Source organism: Polypterus senegalus, chromosome 3 (genome assembly GCF_016835505.1).
Source record: "Polypterus senegalus isolate Bchr_013 chromosome 3, ASM1683550v1, whole genome shotgun sequence".
NCBI classification, from domain to species: domain Eukaryota; kingdom Metazoa; phylum Chordata; class Cladistia; order Polypteriformes; family Polypteridae; genus Polypterus; species Polypterus senegalus.
Window position 1 is genome coordinate 78,830,873 of NC_053156.1, and position 26,683 is coordinate 78,857,555.

Here is a 26,683-nt window from a genome sequence, read left to right on the forward strand (position 1 = left end):
TTAGTTATGCTTTCATATAAAATCCGCGATAGAGCGAAACCGCGAAAGTCAAAGCGCGATATAGCGAGGGATTACTGTATTTTTATTTTAAATAGTACTTTTTCTACTTTAAGTGAAATATATGAATTTTTCCGTTTCTTTTTTTTTCTTAGATTAATTATAATACATTATTTATTAAATAAATTGGTTGGTGATCAATAGGATCCCTATTTCCTATTGCTAAATGGTCAGGAAATACACAACTAGTCCATGTACAGGTGTCTTTTGGTCTTCACTAATACTTAGCTTGGCTGTACTTTGCAGCCAAATCCCCAATGGAATCTTAATAAAAAGGTTGTATTTCCTGGTTTTCTGTAATAAAACATGCAGAAAACTCTACATTAGTACAAATCATTTGGAGTGCTCTTATTGAAACCCTGCTAAAATAACCAGATTTAAGACTGTTGAACAAATGTCTCAAAAAGTAGTGTGACCAGCATTGGAATGTACAAGTGATTTTTTTAGATAAGGATGCTCCCATAATCACTCCTGCTCTTTTTGTTATAGCAACAAGAAATACAGCCAAAGAAACACACCTACAGGATTCCTGCAAACCATTCCTTGCGCTGATCACACTGTCTGTCCCTGTTCTCTCTATTCGACTCATTAGTCCCTGGCTCTGAGTCTTTTTGCACTGCCCCATTTACTATGCTTATGTAATTTTTTTTATTGAATTTATTAAAAGCAAGTAACATTCCATGCAAACAAGTCAAATTTAACAAAACTAAAGTCAATTCAACCGCCACCCAAGAGAAAGAGAGGAAGGCGAACAGCCACAGTAAAACTTTAAGAGTAGAAAAAAGGGAGGAGAATCCTTTTCCCCAATATAAAAGCTTATTCAAAAATGTTATTGATTAGATTCTGCCAAGTTTTTAAAAAAGATTTTGAACAGATCCTCTAAGTGGGAATTTGGTTTTCTCCAATTTCAAATAGTATATAACATCAGTTAGTCACACTTAAAAGAGATAGGCTAGGATTCTTCCAGTTGAGCAAGATAAGTCAACGTGGCAATAGTGAAGTAAAGGCAGTTACAGTTTGTTTGTCCTTCTCCACTTTAAGCCCATATGGGAGTACACCAAACACAGCTGTTAGTGGATTAGGAGTGATTGTGACACCAAGACTGTCTGATAGGCATTTAAACATTTTGGTCAAAATTGATGTTAATTTGGTGCACGGACAAAAACATGTGGCCCAATGAGGCTGGAGCAAGATTGCAATGTTCACAGATTGGATCTTGCCCTGGAAACATTTTGGACAATTTTAAATGAGACACATGTGCTCGATTAAAGGTTTTATTTGAATAATTGTATGTCTTACACATATGGAACTAGAGTGTTGAATTCTCTGCATGGTTGCCTTCCACTCCTTTTCTGAAATGTTGACTTAAGAACTTTTCACACTGTACTCTTGCATCTTTGAAAGAAAGAAACTTTAAAATGGCTTGATATATTATATATATGTCTGAGTCCTCAAGAATGATCAATATTTCTTCTGGAATAGAAATGGGTGGGAGGAAAATTTGGGCAGATTTTTTTTAGGAAAGTTTCTAATTTGGAAATACTGGAAAAATTATGTTGATGGGAAGCTAAATTTGAAGTGTTATTTATCGTAGGATGCAAAGACTTTATCTATGTAAAAATCTCTAAATGATTTAATCCTGTACATTTTCCAAACATTAAATCTGTAAATTTGAGAGAGTGTAAAGGGTGGTTATCATGTAGAAGTGCCATAGATAAAAGCTTCTCAGTCTTGAAGTGCTTCCTACATTGGTTCCATATTCTGAGTGAATGAAGGACAATTGGGTTATTAGTATGTTGATAATATCTTGTATTTACTGGGGCACAAAGCAAGTACTGACAGGATCTAATTAATAACATTTTAGAATAGGCATTTAAATTGAGGAAGCAGGTTCTCTCCGCTCTTTTACTCCATTTATTTTTATTCATTTATTAATTTATCTATTTACTTATTTTTACTAGCTTAAAGTTTTACTCTGCTGGCCTAGCTCTCTTTCTTGGGGTGGGGGTTGATTTGTTTCAAACCTATTTTTGAAATAACTTTGTTATTTGCATGGAATGTTATTTGATTTTAGTAAAATCAATAAAATAAAAAAAGAAGTACTGCAGGATTTTATTTCTATTGCGGACCAAGCCTAAGTGTTTTTATTTTATTTTATATGTCTATTTGTGTGAATATCCAGGTTTTTATAGCTTGTATATTTGTTACACAATAATAAAATTGATAGGTAGAGCCATGACACCTTCTGCTTTAGGTCATTGTAGGGTCGCCCTTTAGATATGTGGATGTTTTGAATTCAAAATAAATGAGGTTATGATTGAATCTAATTTCTTAAAAAATTATTTGTTAATATATATGGGAATGTCTTTGAAATAGAAAAAGAAGCTTATGAAGGATATTCATCTTGACAGTGTTAATTCTCCCTGCTAAAGTAAGATTGAGGGTAGACCATCTGTGCACGTCTTAAGTTTTTCCATGTAATCTGCAAAATTTTGTTCAAAAAGAGTTGTATGTTTACTTGTGATGTTTATCCTATGTATTTAAACTGATCTGCGATGATAAAAGGGAAAGTGTCCAATGTAATATATACTAGAAAGTTCACAGGAAAAGGCACACTTATATTCAAATTAACTTTGAGGCCAGATATCTTATGAAATTCTGGTACTGCTGTTAGGGCTGTATTTTCTGTATAGTATTTTCTGGATCTGACTCATACAGTACTATATTATCTGCAAGTAGTGATATTTTCTGTTCAAGTCCTTCTCTGATAATTCCCTTTATGTCAGAAACATTTCAAAAGTGAACAGCCAATGGCTCAACAGTGATTGCAAATAACAGTGGTAACACTGGACATCGTTGTCTAGTGACACATTCTAGTTTGAAGTAGTTTGAAACAATGTTAATACAAACCAAAGCTTCTGGACTGGTATACAGTAGGTTGATCCATGCACATATGTTTGGGGCATACCCAAATTTGAGCAATGTAGTGAAAAGGTAGCCCCATTTAACCACATTGAATGCTTTTTCTGCATACAGAGATAGTAAGATCTCTGGGGTGTTGAACTTTGTGGGCGAATATATTACATTAAACAGGCGTTGAAGGTTGGAAGCTGCCTTTCATAAATCTAGTTTGGTTTTATTATATTACCAAAGAAAACACTTTCTCAATCCTTCTAGCTAGAACTTTGGAGAGTTTCTTCATTATTCAGAAATGAGATTGGTTGGTACGATGGACATAATAATAAGTCTTTATTTTTCATAGGAAAGACGGTAAATTAATGCTTGGCAAAAAGACTGAGGTAGATATTTATTGTCTCCGGCTTCTATAAATGTTGCTAATAAAAGGGGAGCTAATGTAATTGAAATTTTTGTATAAAATTTGGGAGGGTAGCCATCAGGGCCTGCTGCTTTCCCACTCTGAAATGAGTTCACAGCATCTGGTAATTCTGAGAGTGTCTGAGGTTAATTCAGTTCCTTTGTGTCTTGTCTTCTTTAAGCTGGATAGAATATAAGGACTTACAATAGTCTCTAAATGTGTGCATTATATTTTTACGGTAGATAATTTTGTCTCCGTCTGTGTTGATTATTACTGGTATTGCATTGCAAACTTTCTGCTTGTGGATTTGTTGAGCTAAGATCTTATTAGCCTTCTCTCCATGTTCATAGTGATGATGTTGCGATTTAAAAATGAGTTATTTCATTTCTTTTGTTGTCAAGAGGATGAGGTCTGATTGCAAAACCTGTCTTTTCCTGTAAAGTGCCTTATTTGGAAACCTTTCCTTGAATATCCACTTCTTCTGTATCCATCTTCTAGTGCAGCTAGTCCGTCTCCAAGCACTTTACATTTGGAATTTGCATACATTGCTTATTTAACAGCAGTAGATGCCAGTTGTTCAACTATTTCAATATGAGTTGTGAACATTTACTTAACGTCTTCAAGCTAAGCACCAAGTGCTCTAAATTTAATTTTAAACTTACTTGCATTTTCCTGCATTTTTTCCACACTTTTTTCTAGCATTTTTACTAAGGGGGTTGTTGACAGAGTGGATAGTAAGGCCATGCTCAGTTCCAATGAACCTTCTGGAATCGATGAGTTCTCCTGGCCTGACACACTTGCAGTTTTTGCTCTCCACTGCAGCCGATGCTGCAGCATCAACTCCCAGGAGATCTATTTTTTCGTCTATCTTTTCCAAGTCAGTCTCTGGTCGGCCATACCTTAAACTTGTACTGTGCTGTTTAGACTTAGATGACAGCTTTAGCTGTGTTTTTCGATTCTTTCTGAGCCCTTTCACTGCTACTCATGCTAGTGCATACTTGCATTTACTTTTATTTCATTTCCTTCAGATTCAGTAACTATATAATACCTCAAGGTGTTAGTAAAAAAAAAGGTAAAATGACACCGCTGCTAACAGAGTTCCATCTCAGACGTCCATCTCCCGAAACAGATGAGACTAAAAAGATTTTTAAAAATTGCGAGTACTGTTTTTCGCACAAGTTGTTTTGTAGCTTCTTTGTGTTTGCCTCGCAGACATGTTATACTACTTTTTATAAAAGGTCATTCTTAAATGTTAAGTGTAATTAAACCTGAACAATACTCTTTTTAAAGCAATAAGTGAGAATCTATATACTCTTTTTAAAGCAATAAGTGAGAATCTATGTTAGTCAAACCAACATTTTCATTATTGTGATCGATTAGAGAGAGATTACTAAGTTTTATGGTCTAGACACCATAATGTTGCAGAACAAAAAGAAAACAAAGTCAAGAAAGAACAAAACCAAGGTTTGATTCTTGGCACCATCATCATTTGTTTCAATTGTCTCTCTTTATCCACTGAACTGTCTTTGTTTCCTTACACAGCCCAAGTTTAGTGCTTTAGATTGGAAGGTTTCTCTTTTTGGCTCCTTGTGTTCTTCCCATTAAAGCTAAACCTAAATCCTGCATCATTTACACTGCTGTCGGGACATACACTATTTCTCCATGACCTGTAAGAGCAAAAAAGAGTAAGCTAGAAAATGTACAAACAAAGCAACAGTGAGATCTGTTCAAAGGTTTAGTTAACTATTTTGAAAATGTGAGCATTTTAAAATTTTCTTGTAATATAATTTTTTTATTTATTAAATGTTTTTGTAACAGTGAGTCATATTCAAAAATAACAGCAAGAATATAATTACATGTACATGTGTTAGTAGAGTACATAAAACCCAAGCTTTTCAATAACACTTCACAATATCACGTAGTTTAACAATCAAAGCCCAAATAGGCTTGTGGTAACTGAAGTTACTTTCACAGATGGCAGATACCCATAAACTGAACTTTCCAGATGAATCTCCTTCAAGAATAAATGAGCAAAATTTCAAAAGAATTGCTCCATTGGGAGCCGAGCTGTTTCATGTGAGCAGACAGACAGACAAACATTTAGACATGACAGTGTAAGTGACAGCATGGACCACAAATAAGATAAGATTTATCTGGAGAAATTGGATATCTGTTGTGGCAAATCGCTGGGCTACAACCCGGCCGGGATGCCTGGAGGGACTGGAAAGTGGCACATATGTCCTCCAGGCCATGAGGGGGCAACCACCCTGGAACAGAGGAGAACCACAGGAGAGGAACAAGGAGGCTTACGCCTATTTTAACCTGTGGCCACCGCCAGGGGGCGCCCCGAGTCTTAGGAGGCCCGGGATGGATTTACTTCCACCACACCTGGGAAGATGGAGGAGAATCCCTCCAGGGTCGCCCGGAGTGCTTCCGAGTGCTCTTCCGCCACACCAGGAAGTGACGTCAGAGGGAGCACCTAGAGCACATCCGGGGGAGAATAAAAGGGCCCGCCTTCCTACAATCGGGGAGCTAGAGTCGGGAGTGGGAGCAGGACGAGGCTCCCGTGGAGAGAGGAAAGGCGGTCCAAGGGACAGAGTGAGAGAGGCCCAGTATCAAGGTGATTGGGGCAAGAAGGCCCAGTGGACTGTGCGGGACTGAGTTGTGTGTGATGGAGGAACAAATAAAAGAACTTTTCATAAAGATGCGGTGTCTGTCTGATGGTGTCTGGGCATGTCTCACACTGTCTACATGAGAAATAAACTGATAAATTTCAAAGCTAAAAAATGCTAAAGTTAGACACAATATTTGGGCTACCCTTTAACAGGTCAAAGCACTTTATACTAGAAGAAGGCTCAATAGTTTGAAACATTTTGTTTTTCAACTAAACTTTAAGATTTTCACCCAAAAGTAATTCTACTTTGCTCATGTATTGTATCATAGCACTCCCTGAGATTATTTTTGCTTTAAAAGGTGTAATATTTCTATGTTAAACACACATTTAAAAAAATGTGATACTTTAAAAATTTTAAATCATGTTTTAATTTAGTTACCTTATAGAAATAGATACATTTTTTGTAATTTCTGGATATAGTTTCACAAAACATACCGTAATAGCTATTATTTCTTAACAATCCATCCATTTTCAAACCCACTTATATTGTGCTGGGTTGCAGGGAAGGTGGAGTCTACTCCTGTAAGGCAGAAACAATCTGTGGATTGGGCACCAGATCATTGTAGGGTGAACACACACACATTCACTAGGCCCATTTTGGCAATACCAATTCATCTAACTCAATGAAATCATGTTATTAAAGTGCTTAAAATCTTATAATCCAGCACTGATGGAATCTTTAATAAGCTTTCAAGTGGTAAGGAGTGCAGATGTCACTGTCATACAGGACTATATTGGCACAAACAACCTTATAAATAAATACCTTTTTTGTTTACTTGTTTTTGTTTTTGAAGAAGATCAAGTGGTAAACTTTCCTGAACAAAATGTTGCAGAAAACGCACCTGGCATTACCTTCTTGAACCCGTGTTATCGATAGTCATAGATTGAGATTGACCAGGGTGAATGAGAGTACACAATCACAAGATTGGTGCAAATGTATAAAAGCTTTTTAATTTAAACAATCCACTCATTGTCTAAAGTGCATTTCAAAACAATCTTCAATGAATTATCCAATAAATAGTTTAAAAATCAAATGTTAAAACGCAGTTGGGATTTGCCCCTTTAAAAACAACATAAGCCTCAGTGCATCAATGTTTCCTTTACTCACAGGGATTAAAGTTCTCTGTCATTACGACGGATTTCCGTTAATTGTAGCGAGTCATCGACGAATTTCCGTCAATTACACTGTTCCGCCTGTCCTTAATGCTTTAAATTCACTTTTCATAATTTTAATTCTGTATATATAGGCTTACATTTCTCAAATAGTGTAATAAATGTCTTAATTTAAGTTTAAATAGGTCTTAAATTAAGGAAAGACAAAGTGTTTTCAGCCTGCTGAGGAGGAGGTGATCAAAGCCTGGAGTGGAGCGAATGCACTTTCTTCTCTCCACTCTAAGCGTTTTGTTATCACTCCGGTATGGATCCACTCCGGGTTTTGGTTTAGTTCTGAAGAAGTACATGTCAGGCTACGGCTGAGGTATAATCATATTTAAGATAGCATGGACACACTTATAATGCAGGAAGGCTCTGATGTTTCGGAGACTGATAAAAGTGTAAAAAATAAATGGAGATGGGCTTGGCTTAGCGAAATTGGGGAGAATGGCAAGCCTTTTATTTCGTGGGCTAAAAAAATCAAACAACCAGGTACGTGTCTTTGCACAGTATGCCACAGGAAACTTCAATATGGCAATAATGGCAAAAAAGTGCTAGCTCGCCATCAATCAGAAGCTAGTCACAATGCTGCCGTTCGTGCTCTACAGTACACATGCTCCCTGCCTGGTGCGACAAGTACCACAACAGAGATTCATGCATCTATGGCCGACCGTGTGTGCGATGTAAAAGTGCGCATATGTTCTTTCATAGCGGAGCATGACCTGTCGTTCACAGTCTCACAACCGCTAGTTAATTTAATGCAATCAGTTGTCAAACGAAAAGCTGCTGCTACAGCCTCCACCTCCTCCACTCTTCGAGTTAAACTAAAAGCTGCCACTACATCCTCCACCCCTGCAGTTAAAAGCGCTGTTGCTACAGCCTCTTTCTCCTCCACCCCTGGAGGTAAAGGCAAATCTGGTGCTACAGCCTCCACCCCCTCCACCTCTCCTGAAGCCACTCCTGCACATGTAGCTAGTCAAACACTAAAACGGGTGTCAGGTGTAGCCAAGCTTCAGGAATATGGTTTCACAGCCAAAAAGCAGAAAAAGTGAAAAGCACTCTAGAGACATTTGCACAAGAAAAGCACTTTTTGGAATTTAATGGTGGTGCTGTTACTTTTTTTCCTGTTAATTATTAATAGTTTCACAAGTGAGAGGTGGCAACTTCTGCCAAGTACAGTCAACCTTCATCTGATTCATATCATCCTTGGCATCCGTGGTGAATCCACCAGCATTACTGTCTTTGTCCCTTGGTGTCTATTGGATCTCTTAGAACAGTTGGTTGTTCCTGCTCCCTATTAGCAAGAGTGACCCTACCCCCAGAACTCCCCAGAAAAAGCTATTCTCTTGGAGCTGTGTTCTGAACTGGCACAGGATTTACAAAGGCAGACTTTGAGGAATTGTGTTCTACCTGCTCTTTTGCAAGTTCTGTCCACTCTCAGGTTTTTAACCACACTAGTTTTTCAACATGAACTTGCTGACTGATCCGGTATTTCACAAACATCACCGAGTCACACCATGCCAATTGTATAGGATGGTATTATCAGCTTGTCATCCAGATATTGTGAGCTGGAGGGTTGATCGCACCCCAAGAAGATACAGACGCCCCTGGGAAAACCACAACCCCTGAAACACTGACTACCCACACATTGCTCCTTATCCTTGCGCTATAACATGTAATACAGACCTCGCGCGGTACTCCACCGACTTAAAAGCCTTGCGCAGCACCTGTCAGTTTTGGAATTGATTGTTTGCTTTTATCTCTTTCTCTCTCTCTGACATTCTCTGCTCCTAGCGGAACTGTCATCTCTGACTTGTCATGGAGCACGTTTAAGCTTTGAAAAAGAAACAAATGTTAGTTTGCAGTGTTTGAATAAAATTCCTGTTTTCTACAACCACCTGTGTCTCTGTGCAAATCTGTGACCCAAGTGTGACAATATATAAGATTTCCTTGCACTGTGGTTCAACTGCGAAACACCAAATCACAATTTGAAACAATGTCCGGTTTTCCAAAGTTACTTGGAGCGATCAGCTGCATGCACATTGCTATTGCAATGGCACTGGACAATTTACATCAGCCAGGAATGAATCACCAAAAGAATAATCTGGCATCTATACTAATAAAAGGCAAAGCCCTCACTCACTCACTCACTCACTCACTCACTCACTCATCACTAATTCTCCAACTTCCCGTGTAGGTAGAAGGCTGAAATTTGGCAGGCTTATTCCTTACAGCTTACTTACAAAAGTTGGGCAGGTTTCATTTCGAAATTCTATGCATAAGGGTCATAACTGGAAGCTATTTTTCCCCATATAATGTAATGGAGTCTTGAGTTGGAGATGGGCAGGGGCGGAGTTTAGTGTGACATCATCACGCCTCCTACGTAAGTGCGTAGAGAACAAGGAAGAACTCCAAAAAGCGATGAGCACAAAACGCCATTTCACAATTGAGAAGGCAGAAAAACATTATGAAGCAAATGATGCATACAAGCATATTCATAAGTACAGCTACTGCGGAAACAAAGCACGACGTGAACCGTAAGTTTATATTAAATTAAGTTCATAGACAGGCTGCCACTAGCGTTTGTAATTTAGTGCCTGCCCATATAAGGCCGTCCATCAGCGGCAATCCAATACAAACACTGCCGGTAAATGTTCACGGGTGAAGGACTGTGCTTATGCAGAGGAAGATGAAATGGTCAGGTTGGTGTTTGGCACAAACTCATTGAAACTGCGAGAGAAACTTTTAAGTGCCAGGTCTTAGCTGACATTACACGAGATGGCACCAGTACAGCTGGGAACCTTCGATGCAAGAACACCAAGCAGCTCACGTGAACTGACGCAGTGCACAGACAAAAAGCAACAGTTCCAAAGAGTGCTGAACAAAAACCGAATTACACAATTGAGAAGGCAGCAAAAAAATATGAAGCGTCTTATACATAGAATCATATTCATAAGTGCAGCTACTGCGGAAACAAAGCACACGGTGGAAAAAGTGAATGTCCCGCTAAAGGAAGACAGTGTAAAAAAAACCGTGCATGCAGTGTGTCACATCACAGATAAAAGGAAGACAAGCTGTTTATTGATGCAGTAAGGAACTAATCGATGAATGAAACCTCTTATCTTTACAACGATTGACAAACACGGAATGTAAATTGAACACATCCTACAAATACGAGCCTGATTGAAAGAAATAATGATAATCAAATCCTTGATGACAGCAACATTCAATAACACTCACAAAACAATTACTGTATATTGACAATCATGTTACGTTATTTTTAAAATGTTCCCTTTTCTTTTTCATAACTTCTACTTCTCCACTGCGATACACAGGTATATATATAAATGTATATATATACCCCGATCTACAATACATACTTTAGCATTGACAAGCCACACGCTGTGGCGCAATTGTAGAGTCTTAAGCCTCTAACGCCGAGGTTCGATTCCGAGAGGGATGTACTGACTATGTCAGCGCTACCGACTCATTTTACCTTAGCATCTCCTTGGTTTGGGGCGTATGAAAAATATTAGGTTAAGCAGAATCATGTTACGTTATTTTTAAAATTTTCCCTTTCTTAGCACAAGCAAAGCTGAGAAGCTTCGATGCATGTACTCCATAACGCGTTAAAAAATAACGCATTTAATCACACTTTCAATTCCAAGCAAACGGGAACTTTTGTCAATGCATGATTTCCTGGTACATCCATTACACTGATGCACACATCACAGCTACAAAAATGTTAGAGTCGGAATAAAGCGCGTTCCTACGACTGATCATTTCGACTACCGAGCGAAGCCTTGATAAAAGCATGGTTTTGTGCACACTGAAAAGCAAGCAAAATTAGATGCATTACAGAAAGCGGACTTTGTGGCTCTTACTGGGGATCATTGGACTTCCGTGACCGTTAGTAATTCTAAATACATCTAATTACAAAATATTCAATGATCATACTGTTTTAGCCTAATGTACAAAATAATTTTGGCTAATGTTACTCAGAGTTTAAAGAGTAAGCTGGTCAAATTACCTTTTATGTTTCTGACTTATTTTTTTAAGAAGAAAAACTGCACTTTATGGTGAAATTTTGGTTATTATTATTTAAAGACAATACTATTCTGAAAATGTACTTAAAGTACTTAAACTACCACTTTATTTTTAAGTCTGCCCAATTTTAACCAGGGATGATATTTTTGTTTCTGTTTTGAATTCAAATGCAGTTTAAAGCTTTTTTCAGAAATTAAAACAGCTTCAGTTTACAATATTCATGTCCATGTCTATTATTTGATTCTGTAAGCCCACTAAAACCGTTTTAAATTAAAAAAAAAAAAATTTGCAATTTGGGGCAAATTTACATGTGCGATTACATACGATTAATCAAGATTAATTCTTACACAGCCTCTAATTAATTGGATTAATTTTTTAATCGAGTCCCACCTAATATATATATATGTAGATATATATATGTAGATTTGTATATATATGTGTATATACAGTATATATGTAGATATGAATATGTTGTATATACAGTATGTATATATGTGTGTGTGTATATATACAGTATGTGTATATATGTATATGTATATATATGTATGTGTGTATATGTATATATATATAACTGTATATATATGTATAGATGTGTATATATATATATATATTTATATTGTAATAAATAAAGAGTCTTTCAAAAATAGAAAAGATTTGGGGATCGTCCCCATATATTGTCGTCCAGACAAAGTGAAAAAATGGTTGATTCAGAATGACTTTTCAGTACAGAATGAATGAAACATGGTAACAAAATGGCGTTTAAATAACAGATGGGATGATGGGAGAGGAAATGGTTGGCAGGAAGTGGCGATTGGAGGCGGGACCACGGAACCAACGTCATTGTGAGCAGACAGGAGTAGTTGAGTGTGGAACTGGAAGTGATGTCATTGGATGGGAACGGAAGTGATGTCATCAGCGGCCATTTTGGAACTGAAAATGGATGGGTTTATTTTCTTCCAGTTTTCTGTAGATAGAAAGAGATTCAGGTAAGTACCACGTGATAAATTCTTGTCTCTGAGATTTCACTCACCTTTGGGCTCTTTGACTGCCTCCAACTTCGCGTGTGTGACAATATATATATATATATATATATATATATGCCAGCAACACTCATGACAATGACAAAACAATTACATTGTCAATCATGTTACGTTATTATTAAAATGTTTCCTTTTCTTATTACTTCTCGCTGCCAATGCAGGTATTTTTGCTATATATATATATATATATATATATAAATAGATAGATATGACAACAACACTCATATCAATGACAAAACAATTACATTAACAATCATCTTACGTTATTTTTAAAATGTTTGCTTTTCTTTTCATAACTTCTTTAACACACTACTTCTCGCTCTTGGCCTTGGTATTCTACTATATATATATATATATATATGCCAGCAACACTCATGACAATGACAAAACAATTACATTGTCAATCATGTTACGTTATTATTAAAATGTTTCCTTTTTTTTTTTACTTCTCCGCTGCCAAGCGCAGGTATTTTGCTATATATATATATATATATATATATATATATAAACAGATATATAAATATATATATATATAAATAGATAGATATGACAACAACACTCATATCAATGACAAAACAATTACATTAACAATCATCTTACGTTATTTTTAAAATGTTTGCTTTTCTTTTTCATAACTTCTTTAACACACTACTTCTCCGCTGCGAAGCGCGGGTATTCTGCTAGTTACATTATATATAGGTAGAGAAACTATAAAAACAGCCGTAGGTGCTTTTTCGAACTGGTGCAACAAAAGGCAAGCAGTAAGCGCTTTGAGTAGAGAGAAAAGTGCTATATAAATGCAAAGAATTAATTATTATTATGTAAATAGAATGCATTTCCACTATATTAATGTGCTGCTCTATAGTGCACAGAAAGTGTGTTGCATTGTACAGGCATGCAGAGAGCTGCATAATGTGCCACACAATCTTGGCTTGGCCGTACCTGAAGACATGTGGTATGATGAACCTGACCCTGATCCACCAAATGATCAGCCAAATCGGAGAGCCTTTGAATATGATTCGCAAAATGTAAAAGCAGGTAATCAGATGCAGCATTTATTTTTTAACCAATTCATTTAAATTGTGGTCAGTTTTCACATAGTACAGCCCTTATATTCCTTAGCCCATTGGCCACATCTCTTACAACATCCACTATTGCATTTTGTGACTCCAGAACAGCGTCCATCAGCACACAGCCAGATGGTCAGACAGTGATTTCCGAATCAGAGGTGTGTGTGCAGCCAGCTTCTGAAGATGTGCTGGGCTCAGCAGCACTATCACCACATGGAGTCGCATCATTAGCACAGGGATCAGTGTTGGTAATATTGTCTTAAACAGAATAAACAGACAAATAGTACATTATTCCTTGCCTTACCTTGCATTTGCTGAAATTTTTCTTTATTCCACGTGCTTTTGCCATTTGTCATTGTCTGTCAAAACACAGAACAGAAGGTGATATTTATATTGATTTGCATATTAAATTATGCAAAATTCTGGAAGGAGTTGGAGTGGGGCTGTAGGTGCATGCACATGCCTTAAATTTTACGTTCATTTGGATTTTTAATGGGGTTAGCTCATGGAACTTGGTGTGTGCACAATTTTATTCATCTGGATTTTTATGTGCGTACGTACATTTCTGTTTTTGTCTGTACTTCATGTTTTACTGTGAATTCTATGCACAGCATTATACACTAGGCCCCTGGTGTTCACACAGAAAGGTACATTCTGTCAAAGTTGTCCCTTGCTACACCTTCATGGTCCATGGTACTGCCCATCTATTACAGACACATTCCCCAGCAGGATCAGCTTGACTTCTTTGGGGACAGCAGCCAGTATCCAATTAGGAACAAAACTGCACTTTGACATTCTCAACAGCATCTAGGGTTTGCATATAACTACTAGTGATTGTGGCCAGCTGATTGTTGTTTAGCTTCAAACAGAGAGTCATGAGGCAGTTAATGCTGCTGATGGGAAGGCAAGTAAGTTGGCTCATGATTTAGTTTTTGTGGTTGTACAGGGTGGTCCAGATCTAATTATGCAACTTTTAATGCAATTTAGGAAAACAATACAAGACAAAAGAATTGTTCGAAATATCTTGTAATAATCGAAAATGGACTTACATTGAATTAATTCACTGATTTTCCATGTAATGTCCCATTTGTCCTCCATTCAGTTGGATACGGGCTTGGAGTCTTCTGGCTACAGCATCACATGCGTCTCGGCACATTTGCAGAGGAACTTTCCCAAACTCCTCAACAATCGCCAGGCACAGATCCTCCAAACTGTCAATAGGATGTGCGTGGACCTCGTCCTTAAGATATCCCCAAAGAAAAAAATCTGGTGGGGTAAGGTCAGGCGACCATGGAGGCCATTCAACAGGCCCTCAAGGTCCTAACCACCTGTTTGGAAACTGTTGGTCAAGAAAGTTCCTCACATTTATCGCAAAGTGAGGTGGAGCCCCATTCTGTTGCCATCACATACGGTCGAAGTTCTGTCTGTTGTACAGTTCTGGGAAGATATCATTCACAAGCAAGTTGAGGTACCTGTCCCCTGTGACATTTCCTTCAAGGAAATACGAGCCAACGATACCATCATAAGACACACCAGCCCATACCATCACTCCCAGGCACTTGTGTTCAACTTCAATGATAATGTGGGGGTTGTCTGCATGCCAAAAGACACAGCTGAGTCTGTTGACTGAGCCAGATGTGTGGAAAATGGCCTCATCAGTCCACTCCACATTTCGAGCCAGTTCCGCATACCCCTCCAATCTTGCCAGCCACGCTTTCGAAAACTCAATCCGTCGTCCTCGTTGAGAGCATGAAGAACTCGTGAATTGTAGGACGTATGTTTCATTTCATGCAACATCCTCAGCACACTGGTTTTGCCAATGTTCAGCTTTGCAGACAATCGTCTGGATGAGTTTGATTTATGTGGGGACAATTCCAGTTCGGCGTGAAGACAATTCTTCATGTCAGTTTACACACTTCTCGATGGTCTGGGATTTTTAGGGTGATTGGCGCTACCAGACCGGTCAAACATTTAGTTGATTTGGGAGATCGTGTTCTTATGCACTGCAGGTGGATCATATTCCTCTAACTTCCTGCATTGCACCTCGGAAACATTGCCTGTTATCGAGAAAAGACGAACACATCGCACCCGCTGTTCGTCTGACAACAGTCTCCCTGCCATTTTGGAATGCAGGGCAGGTGCTGCCATCTGTCGCAACAAAAATTATTTTTTGTAAATTCTCTATGTAATAAACTTAATAAGTTATGAAAATTGCATAATTAGATCTGGACCACTCTTTAGATAACAAAGTACTTTAAATATAATGTTTTTGATCTGCAGGTCCCTTCCAACATGAGTGTTAGCTGTCTCTGGCATTTTTTCAGATGTCCCTACTCGTGGAAGTGTTTCTTGCTCAAGGTAGCAATGTTGATATTGACCACCCTGGTGATAATGACAGTTCTTTGTTTGGCGCTAGATTAAGGTACTAGTAACCATAAGGGTACAGATGTTCTAAGTAGTTATATTCTTTGATTTTTATATATATTTTTGACAACATGGAAGTAATCTTTGTCAGAATGAATAAAAAATCTCTGTTAAGTTTATCTTTTAACACTAGAATTACCAGAGCCTACGAAAAAACTTCTAAATCCGTCCCACCTTAAATCGCTTCTTAAAACCGTTCTCACCTCTCCACCAGCGTCTTTTGTTAATCTAAATGTGCCGATAAAAGAAAAGCTGCAAGTAGCCGGCTATTCCATCCCCCCACTGACTTAGAACGTGCACTAACTTCTCTCAGCTCATGCCTTGATTGATTTTCTGGGAGTGAAGCGGAGTTTTAGAGTGGAAATAATAGATCATTATTTGGAATACACGCATTTCATGTCTGTTCCATTTCTACAGTAATCTGTGTAAACACATGTTAAAACAGAAATGTTTTTTATATTCTAGTAGTAGATGACAAAATGTAGGCATAAACTATATGATGTATGAAGCCTGAGGTCCAAATATTAAAAAGAAATATTTTCGCAGAAGGTACAAATCTAACACAACAATTGCGCTTTTATTCAAAAATATAACTGCAGAAACAAAATGCCGCCTTAACATGCAACTTTGACAATTGATTATTATGACTTCTTCCGTGGAGCAATTGACTCAGCTACCGACTAGGATTCAAAAGGTCGAGGGTTTAATCCTGCACCTCTCCATTTTGAGAAGTAAACTGCTCTTAGTCTTACTATTTTGGAATAAAAACATACATTTGATTTCAGTCTGTAACAGCTAGAGTAATTTATGATACTTGTAAAGGTTACCTTTGTTTTTGTTTTTTTTTTTTTAGTCAGTTATTATCTCGGCCGCGTTCACAAGCCCAAATACACCCCACCCCGCATCTGATACTGCTGTTTTCACTTAGACGCACTGTAACACAGGTAAACTCAGCTCCCTTCTACATCGGAACAAGAATGCACATACCATTGCTTGCATACTAAAGTGTCAGCAGGCACTTTTAGGTGGCATTACACACAGTTTTGCGCATGCCCTCTGCACACTACTTGTGACTTTAGGCTTTAGGAAGTAAGTAAATAAATAAAGGTAAATTGTGTCATAAAATTAATTCTTCAAAACGTCACATATATTTGTCTCTTTCTTTTTTTAAAATGTGCGTTGATCACTGCTAGCATGTTGTAGCATACGGCATCTGGCTACCTGCATGTTCTTGTGTGCACTGAATAAGAGACAAATATACAGTCTGACTGAGAGAATCAGACTGAAAAAAGCAAACATTTAGAAATGTCATACTTTTACAGCTGATCGGACGCTGATTGTTTTCAAATAATATTGTATTTGTGCAATGTTGTTTTCACATATATTGTCTCTTTCTTTTAGGTGTGTAATAGAAACCACAGCATAGAGAGAAATGAAATATTATTTGAAAACGAACAGCGTTAATTATTTGGCACGGACATGCTCAAAAAATACATGTGTAATGCCACAAAAAGTGCATGTAGACATGTCCGTGCCAAATAAATAATATTCGACGTTTTGAAGAAATCATTTTATGACACAATTTACCTTTATTTATTTACTTACTTCCTAAAGCCTAAAGTCACAAGTAGTGTGCAGAGGGCATGCTCAAAACTGTGTGTAATGCCACGAAAAGTGCCTGCTGACACTTTAGTATGCAAGCAATGGTATGTGCATTCTTGCTCCGATGTAGAAGGGAGTTGAGTTTATCTGTGTTACAACTCGTCTATGTAAAAACAGCAGTATCAGATGCGGGAGTGGGGTGTATTTGGGCTCGTGAATGCGGCCGAGATAATAAAACTGACTAAAAAAAACAAAGCTACCCTTTACAAGTATCATAAATTACTCTAGCTGTTACAGACTGAAATCAAATGTATGTTTTTATTCCAAAATAGTAACACTAAGAGCAGTTTACTTCTCAAAACGGAGAGGTGCAGAATCAAACTCACGACCTTTTGAATCCCAGTCGGTAGCTGAGTCAATTGCGCCACGGAAATCATAACAAACGATTGTCAAAGTCGCTTGTTAAGGCAGCTTTTTGTTTCTGTAGTTATATTTTTTGAATAAAAGCGCAATATTTATGTTAGATTTGTACCTTCTGTGAAAATATTTCTTTGATATTTGGACTTCAGGCTTCATACATTATATAGTTTATGCCTACATTTTGTCATCTACTACTAGAATATAAAAAATGTTTCTGTTTTAACAATGTGTTTACACAGATTACTGTAGAAATGGAACAGACATGAAATGCGTGTGTTCCAAACAACGATCTATTATTTCCACTCTAAAACTTCACTTCACTCCCAGAAAATCAATCAAGGCATGAGCTGGGAGAAGTTTGTGCACATTCTAAGTTGGTGGGGGGATGGAATAGCCGGCTGCTTTGCAGCCTGATTTTTATCAGCACATTTAGATGACAAAAGACGCTGGTGGAGAGCTGTGAACGATTTTAAGAAGCGATTTAAGGTGGGACGGATTTACGAGTTTTTTCGTAGGCTCTGGTAATTCTAGTGTTAAAATCCTCTTCCCTTATGAGGTAAGCAGAAGAGATTATGATTAGGACTGGTCTGTCATGTTTATGAACTGGTTTTTTTCTGTCTTACTCCAGATGACCTTCTGTTGACTGCTACTTAATTCGGTCTTCTCCTCAGCTAGCAGAACTTAAAGAGGAAGTGGTTTGGCTTCATCAGGAGTCTATACGTGGGTTTTTTTAATGTGGGAAAGTCACAGCAGAAAAATCGTCAACACAATCTAGGTGTAACAGTGGCCTAGTCCACAGTAATGGAAGTGTAGGTTATTAGAACTGGAGATCACTGTTCCACTGCTGCCATATTCTCCCATCACAACCACTTAAACATAGCATTGCATATCTTCCTCTGCTTTATTTGCTATTTGAACGTAAGCATTGGATCTCCATTTGTTTTGAGTTTCATTCTAAACTTGTTTGGCATTGAATATTCTCCCAGTACAAGACTGTGATCCTCAGGAGGTCATGTGCCACTCAGTCCAACTAACACAACAATATGCATCAAGTCATGAAAAAATTAAAACATTAGAGACAGTGACCAGCAATGAATAACATGCCACCACATTATTCAAAGTAAAGTGCAATCAGAGTTTATTTATTTATTTTTTACAGTTGAAACTGCCTCATTCAGCATAATATTTACCAGATGAAATGCAAAATGGTATTAATACACTGCCACACTTTCAGCTATTTCAGTCAAACTAATCTAAAGATGTTATACTCCACTAAAGAGGACAGGTTAAAAAGGTCCCCACTTTCCCATGCAATGTCTTTTCTGGTTAAAGTCAGTTAATAAAAAATGCCACCATTCACTAAAAATGTTTTTTACAAGCTGCTACAAATTAAGTTCATGTTTGTATTATTTATAGGTGGTACAAAGACCTTAGCCCAATCTTGCTGTTCCATTTTAATATATACATTTCAAAATTATGACCATTTATTTAAATATTATATATTTTATTTTTAAGCTCTAAATCTTTCAATGATCAAAGAAATTAGAAAATCCAAACATTTCCTGTAATGAAATCCAGGGTTCAGAAAAAGTGTGGTTAGACAGGTGGCTGACTCGGCCCTTCTATAGTTCCAAACTTTTGGCAGGTTACTTCTTAAACCTTTAAAAACATAAGAATTGCATTACTGCACTTCTTCTTCACTTGTTTATTATGTATTCATGACTAACCTTGGGACTTCACCTTCTTTCTATTTTACTGTTAAGTAATGTTTATTTTTGTTCTGTTATTATGGCACTGGATCTTTTTGAAGTGCTCTAAGGGCGTATGTGAACTGGCCATGTCATGTATCTTATGCTTTAAAATAAAACTTGAGTAAGCCCAGACAAATGCATTGAATAAAGGTAAATCTATCCAGCAAAATGTCACAGACACTTGCAGATGTGTGTTTCATTAGCCCACCACCTTCACATTAACTTTTCAATTGAAATAGTTTGTAGTTTTAGATGTAGAAAAATAATACACTTTTGTTTTTCACATTCGCCTCTTATAAAAAATGAACTGTTAACACTATCATTAGTTTTTAACACTACTATTTTGCTACAGAGTAAATTACAGTTCAAAGTCTATTTATGGATATCTTCTGTTTTACAAGTAGTAAAAGGTGGGATCATTTTATTCATTTTTAGTGAATTTTAGCACAAAAAACTATATTCATACAGTTAAAAGTTGATGTTTTCTACCACACAATTATGTGATAATATCAGATGTCATTTTTCCAATAGAATTTCAAATATCGTACATAAAAAGCACAGCAGGAAGTTTGTTTGGAAGGACAACAAAAAAAAAGCACAGCAGGAAGTTTGACTTGACCTGACCAGAAGAGCAGAGAGCGGATCAGCGAGCGAAAGCAGAGAGCGGCGGCGTCTACCACAGGCACGTAGACCTTCGCAAGTTCACCTGAGGTAAAGCCGGCAGCGGACCAGTAGAAATAACCGGCAGTGAGAAATTAAAGTCAATCTCTCAGCGGGTGGTGGAAACTTAAAGCCGACGGTCTCATAGCGATTCAGCTGAACACGGAAAGCGAAGCAACTATAAAAATGGCAAAGATGACTTCAACACTTAATGTAAGTTCTATCTGCTCTCTGCCCATCGAGGGCACGTTTATATGTTGTGTGTCCTGCAGTATGTACAGCTCAGGTTTTCCGGCCGACAGTGCAGATAGCTTCACCTGCCAAAAATGTTTAGTTAATTTAGAGTTGGTCGGGAAAATACGCGAATTGGAGGACCGCGTTAGGAATCTGATAGCGATTAGGCAAACCAAAAATTGGATCGACTCGGTTTGTTTAGACAATTTGGCTACTTCTGATTCGGCTTCAGTCTCTCCAGGTCCCACTGTAGTCAGTGCGCGGCTGAAATCAGCAGCACCAATTCAGACTAAGAATCCAAAATTTAGTCCTCCAGCTCCCAGGTCACCAATTCGGACCCAGAACAGGTTCTCAGCTCTCCGCAGCGCCTGTGGAAACTGAGAATAATAAAGTGCTCATAATTGGCGATTCCATAGTGCGGAATGTTAGAATTCCAAACTATGTTAAACCAGCAGTTAATGTTAAGTGCCTTGCAGGGGCCAAGATTTCTGGCATAAAGGCCGCATTGGACCGTGTTGCCGACGATGAAGTATCTACCTTATTGCTGCATGTCGGCACTAATGATATTTATTTACAGCAATCTGAGGTATTAAAGCGAACTTCATCTCTCTATGCACCAAAGCTAAAACAAAATGTCGGAATTTAATTGTATCTGGTCCCTTACCAAGATTATATAGAGGGGATGTGATTTATAGCAGATTGCATTCCTTTCACTGCTGGCTAGAAACCTGGTGTGCAAATAAAAGCATAGCATTTGTGAACAATTGGGATGATTTTTGGGAAAGGCCTGGATTTTTCAGAAGAGATGGTCTTCATCCTAACTGGAGGGATCTTATGTATTATCCCAAAATATGGCAGCAAAACTGCCTGGTTGACTGATTAGAGCACCATCCAGGCCGCAGTCATGTGATCTTAAATCACAGGCTGTTGTTTATCCCACCTGTTATTTTCCTGAAGCTGTTACCCATAATCCCTGTTGTGGGGCATCCAGTAAATTTAGTCTTGATACAAACCATAAATTAATTGATAACCAAAAATAAGGTGTATAATTAGACCAAGGGATAAAACCAGACACTCCACCAGGGGCATCTGTAATAGAAATTTAATTCAAATTAAAAAAAAAATATATCAGCAGTTCAGAAAGAACCATGCAGTTTTAAATGCTGTTTATTGAACATTCGCTCTCTTGGCACTAAAGCTGTTTTGGTAAATGATATATATTAAGTACAAAATCTGATCTGTGTCTTCTTACTGAAACCTGGCTTAGTAAATGTGACACTGTTCCCTAGCTGAGGCGTCACCAGATGGATACTCGTTCCTTCATAAGTCTAGAGATTCTGGTCGAGGAGGAGGCCTTGGAATAATTCATTGTAACAAAATGCAAATCACTCCTAAAAATTTAGGCAACTTTACATCCTTTGAGGCATTCATTTTAAATATTAAAACAGATTCCAACACAATTATAGTGCTAGTCTACAGACCACCAGGGCCATATTCATTGTTCATGACTGAATTTAGCAACCTTCTGTCTGATTTGGCTATAAATTATGATCACGTAGTTCTGATGGGGATTTTAATGTACACATTGATGTGGAAACTGACACTTTTAGCAAATGTTTTACTTATTTGTTAAATTCAGTAGGATTTTGTCAGATTGTCAAAGGTCCAACTCATAATCATAACCATACATTAGATTTAATTATAACTTACAAAGTTGAAATTCAAAATTTAAATATTACTCCATTAAATGTAGTTATTTCCGATCACTTCTTAATTACATTTGATTTAGTTCTGCCCATGCCAGCACTCACAGATTAAAACAAAGACAGTGCGACATCTAGATTGTAATTCTGCTTCAAAATTTATAGATACCTTGAGTAAGTCGAGTGTAATTGTGGAAAACCATTTAGATCAGTTAACATCAAATGTAAACGTGGAAAACAATTTAGATCAGCTAATATCACATTATAATGTGACCTTGAGAGATGCTCTGGACACAGTGGCTCCCCTAAAACAAAAGTGATCAAAGCACATAGAAACTCTCCCTGGTTTAATGAAAATACTGAGCTCTTAAATTAGAGTGTCGAAAACTGGAGCGCAGATGGAGAACAACAAAGCTACATGTTTTTGAAATTGCATTTACAGAGAGTGTTAAAAATATAAAAAGCCCTCTTTAAAGCTCGCTCAGAATACTATTCTACATTAATAGATAGCAATAATAAAAATCCTAGGGTACTTTTAGAGCAGTGGCTAAATTAACAAATGGGAATTCAGATCAACAGTGCAAAATACCAACAGATATTAGCAGTACAGACTTTATGAACTTCTTCAATGAGAAAATTAAAAATATAAGATCCCAGATCTCAGCATCACAGTACAAACCAAATACTAGCTTAGCAGACCCTGCACATTGCATTCAGCACTTTAATAATTTTAATCCTGTAACTGAGCAGGAAGTCTTAACTTTAATTACTAAAATGAAGCCCACTACTTGTTCCCTAGATCCAGTGCCAACAAAACTAGTAAAAGTGCAATGGATGTTCTTGCAGCCTATTCTAACCATTATCAATAGTTCATTACTGCATGGCACAGTACCTGATGCACTAAAAGTGTCAGTCATTAAACCTTTACTTAAAAAGTCAGACCTAGACCCACACATACTAAATAACTATAGGCCTATTTCAAATTTACCATTTCTCTCTAAAATACTAGAAAAGTAGTCGCCAGTCAGCTTCAGTCACACCTTACATTACAATTTATTTGAGAAATTCCAGTCTGGCTTTCGCACTGGTCATAGTACAGAAACGCACTAACACGGGTTGTAAATGACATTCTGATATCCTCTGATGAAGGAAATTCCACTGTAATTATGTTGTTGGACTTAAGTGCAGCATTTGACACCATTGACCATTCTATTTTACTGCACAGGCTAGAAAGCGATGTTGGGCTTACAGGCCCGTGCTCGCTTGGTTCAGTTCTTATTTATCAAATCGATTCCAGTATGTACAGAAATGTGCTGACAGTACTCCATCATTATACACAGAAGTTCAATATGGTGTCCGCAGGGCTCAGTACTGGGACCTTTACTGTTTTCACTTTACATGCTTCCACTGGGATCTCTCATTAGGAAACATAATGTTAATTTTCACTCGTATGCAGATGACACCCAGTTATACCTTTCATTTAAATCAAATGAAGTTTCTCCGATGTTGTCTTTAATTAGTTGTGTTAGTGAATTAAAGGAATGGATGAATGAGAACTACTTGTCTTTAAATACAGATAAAACAGAGATGTTAATTGTTGGAGGGAATGACGCTGATCACAGCAATATTTTGTCGTCATTTAACTCAGTTGGAATCCCAATTAATTTTACTGAATCAGCCCGCAATCTAGGAGTTATCTTTGACTCTAGCATGTCATTTAAAGCACATATTACAAAGTCGTCCAAAACATGTTTTTCCATCTTAAAAATGTTAGGAAATTAAGGCGCTTTCTAAATAAACAGGATTGTGAGAAATTAATTCATGCATTTATCTCTAGTAGGATTGACTACTGCAATGCGGTGTTCACTGGCTGTTCAAACTGTTCTCTATACAGCCTCCAGTTAATCCAAAATGCGCTGCAAGAATTATTACAAGAACAAGAAAATATGAACACATAACCCCAGTTCTTAAATCTTTACACTGGCTCCCAGTTAAGTTTAGGGCAGATTTCAAAATCCTCCTTTTAACATATAAAGCATTAAATGGCCAAGGTCCGCTTACTTGTCTGAACTTATCATGACTTACAAACCTGAGCGCACATTAAGATCTCAAGATGCCGGTCTGCTTAGGATTCCAAGGATTAATAAAATAACAGTGGGAGGTCGAGCTTTTAGTTACAGGGCCCCTAAACTGTGGAATGGTCTTCCTGCTTCCATAAGAGATGCCCCTTCAGTCTCAGCCTTTAAATCCCGGCTGAAGACTCACTACTTCAGTTTAGCATATCCTGACTAGAGCTGCTGATTAACTGTACATACTGCATCTCTGTTGTTAGTCATTAGCACTAAACATAAGTAACATGATAATTATATTTGAATACTAACCCTCACCTATTCTGTTTCTTTCTCGGTACCCAAATGTGGCATTGGTGCCACGCCCACCTGCCAAGTTGTTTGCCTGCCAATGGTAAAGTCATCCCTGATGGAGGATCACAGGAATCATGGGAAAGAGGAGTCCTTTCATCGGAGCAACGTTTCAGCCGTGGCATGGCCAAATGGGGAGGCAGCTAGATGGATGAGGTCTCCAGGACTCTAAAAATATCCAAACCTAATTATGTCATATCATCTACTGTTAAACCGTACTTCTAAAATTTTTATTATTATGCTGTATTAAGGAATTGTTCTGTTCTGTGTATTGTATTGTATTGACCCCTTCTTTTGACACCCACTGCACGCCCAACCTACCTGGAAAGGGGTCTCTCTTTGAACTGCCTTTCCCAGGTTTCTTCCATTTTCCTACAAGGTTTTTTGGGAGTATTTCCTTGTCTTCTCAGAGAGTCAAGGCTGGGGGGCTGTCAAGAGGCAGGGCCTGTTAAAGCCCATTGCGGCACTTCCTGTGTGATTTTGGGCTATACAAAAATAAACTGTATTGTATTGTAAACTGTATTGTTTCATCATGTACTATGTAATCCATTGTGCATTTAGATTGTGTTGTGGTTCTCTTCTTTGTTCAAATTGTCTCTTAATTAGAACTCATTACACCAGCAGAAAGCTAAGGTTGCAAGCAAAGCTGAAAATCATTCCTGCTTCCAACTCCCAAAGTCCTTTGTGTGCCTTTATGTTTCCAGTACCAAAAATCCCTTTGTGGACAAACAGGCTTTGTGAACTTTGTGAAAGGTTGGATTTAACATTTTAACAATCTCTGGTTATGATCATGTTCTGACCTTAAACAGTAGTGAGGAAGTTTCTAGTCTATTCAGTACTGATGATTGTTACTCGCATGCTAAAGCTGGGTTGAATGATATTAGGGTGTGGGACCCTTTGGTGATGTTTCATCTGGCGTCATTGCTTTTGTTCTGTGCCCAGTTTTAGAGATGCAGTACATTGTGTACAGTAAATGATGCATTTTTATAGAATGATGCTTGACTTTTCAAGCTCCAGTGCCTTTTGTTTTCCAGATCTTAATTTGCTTCAAGTTGTCAACTGAAAATTCCCCTTTTTTTCAAAAGGATGCCCATCTGATTTTTCTTTGGCTTCTCAGTTAATTATATTTCCATCCATCCATCCATCCATTTTTTGACCTGGTTATGCAGAGTAGGGTCAAAAGGAGGCAGGAAACTAGCCAAACAAGCATCAGACTCATGGCAGGAACAATCCCTGGACAGGGTACCAGTCCATCACAGGGTGAACACACACACTCACAATTTTACAATGCCAATTCATCTTCCCTTTCAAATCAGTCTGCTGGAACGACCATAAGTCATCACAGGTTAAAAGGCTTGCTTAATATTTAGAGAAAAACAGGTGAAAGATGTGAACAAAATCTGTTTAGAATGGAAACACGAAAACAATATCCGATATATAATGGTGGGATGTCGGTGCAACGGTTATTGCTACTTCCTTATGGTTCAAGAATCCTTCTTCTGAATTCCGTTTTAGTCCATGCCTGTGTGAGGTTTGCACATTCCTCCTGTGTCTGTATGTGTTTTGTTTTGGGTGCTCAAGTTTCCCTCCTACGGATATGTGAATTAAGCTAACAGGTGACTCTAAGTTGGAGCCTCCTGCTTCTTTCCATGTCTTTTTGCCACCAGGGAATCCTGGCCAGGCACGGGAAGGGAAACCATTCCAGCAAGGATGCTAGTCCCTGCCTGTCATCCATTACAAGTACTATTTTAATGAACAATCCCAGAATTAGATTTGTACTAAACAAGGAAATGCGATCAACTTAATATTCATGTCTAAAGTGGAAGTTTTCAAATTATGTAATGTTAAAACATTACATTGATTCCGCATCAACAAAACTTGTCAAAAAGTCATACACATAGTTCCTGGCACAACAGACATTCTATTACCTAGAATACAATATACTCAAATGTAATCTATTATAGTTACTATTCTTACAGTGAAAGCTTTTTATTTCTTTAGGTTGATTACATTTTCACTTGACAGTAATGATAATTATGCAGTAAAGTATTTCTGACGTATAATTAGTGTAAGTATTACTAGCTGTCAGCATGCATATCTTTTTTATAGAACC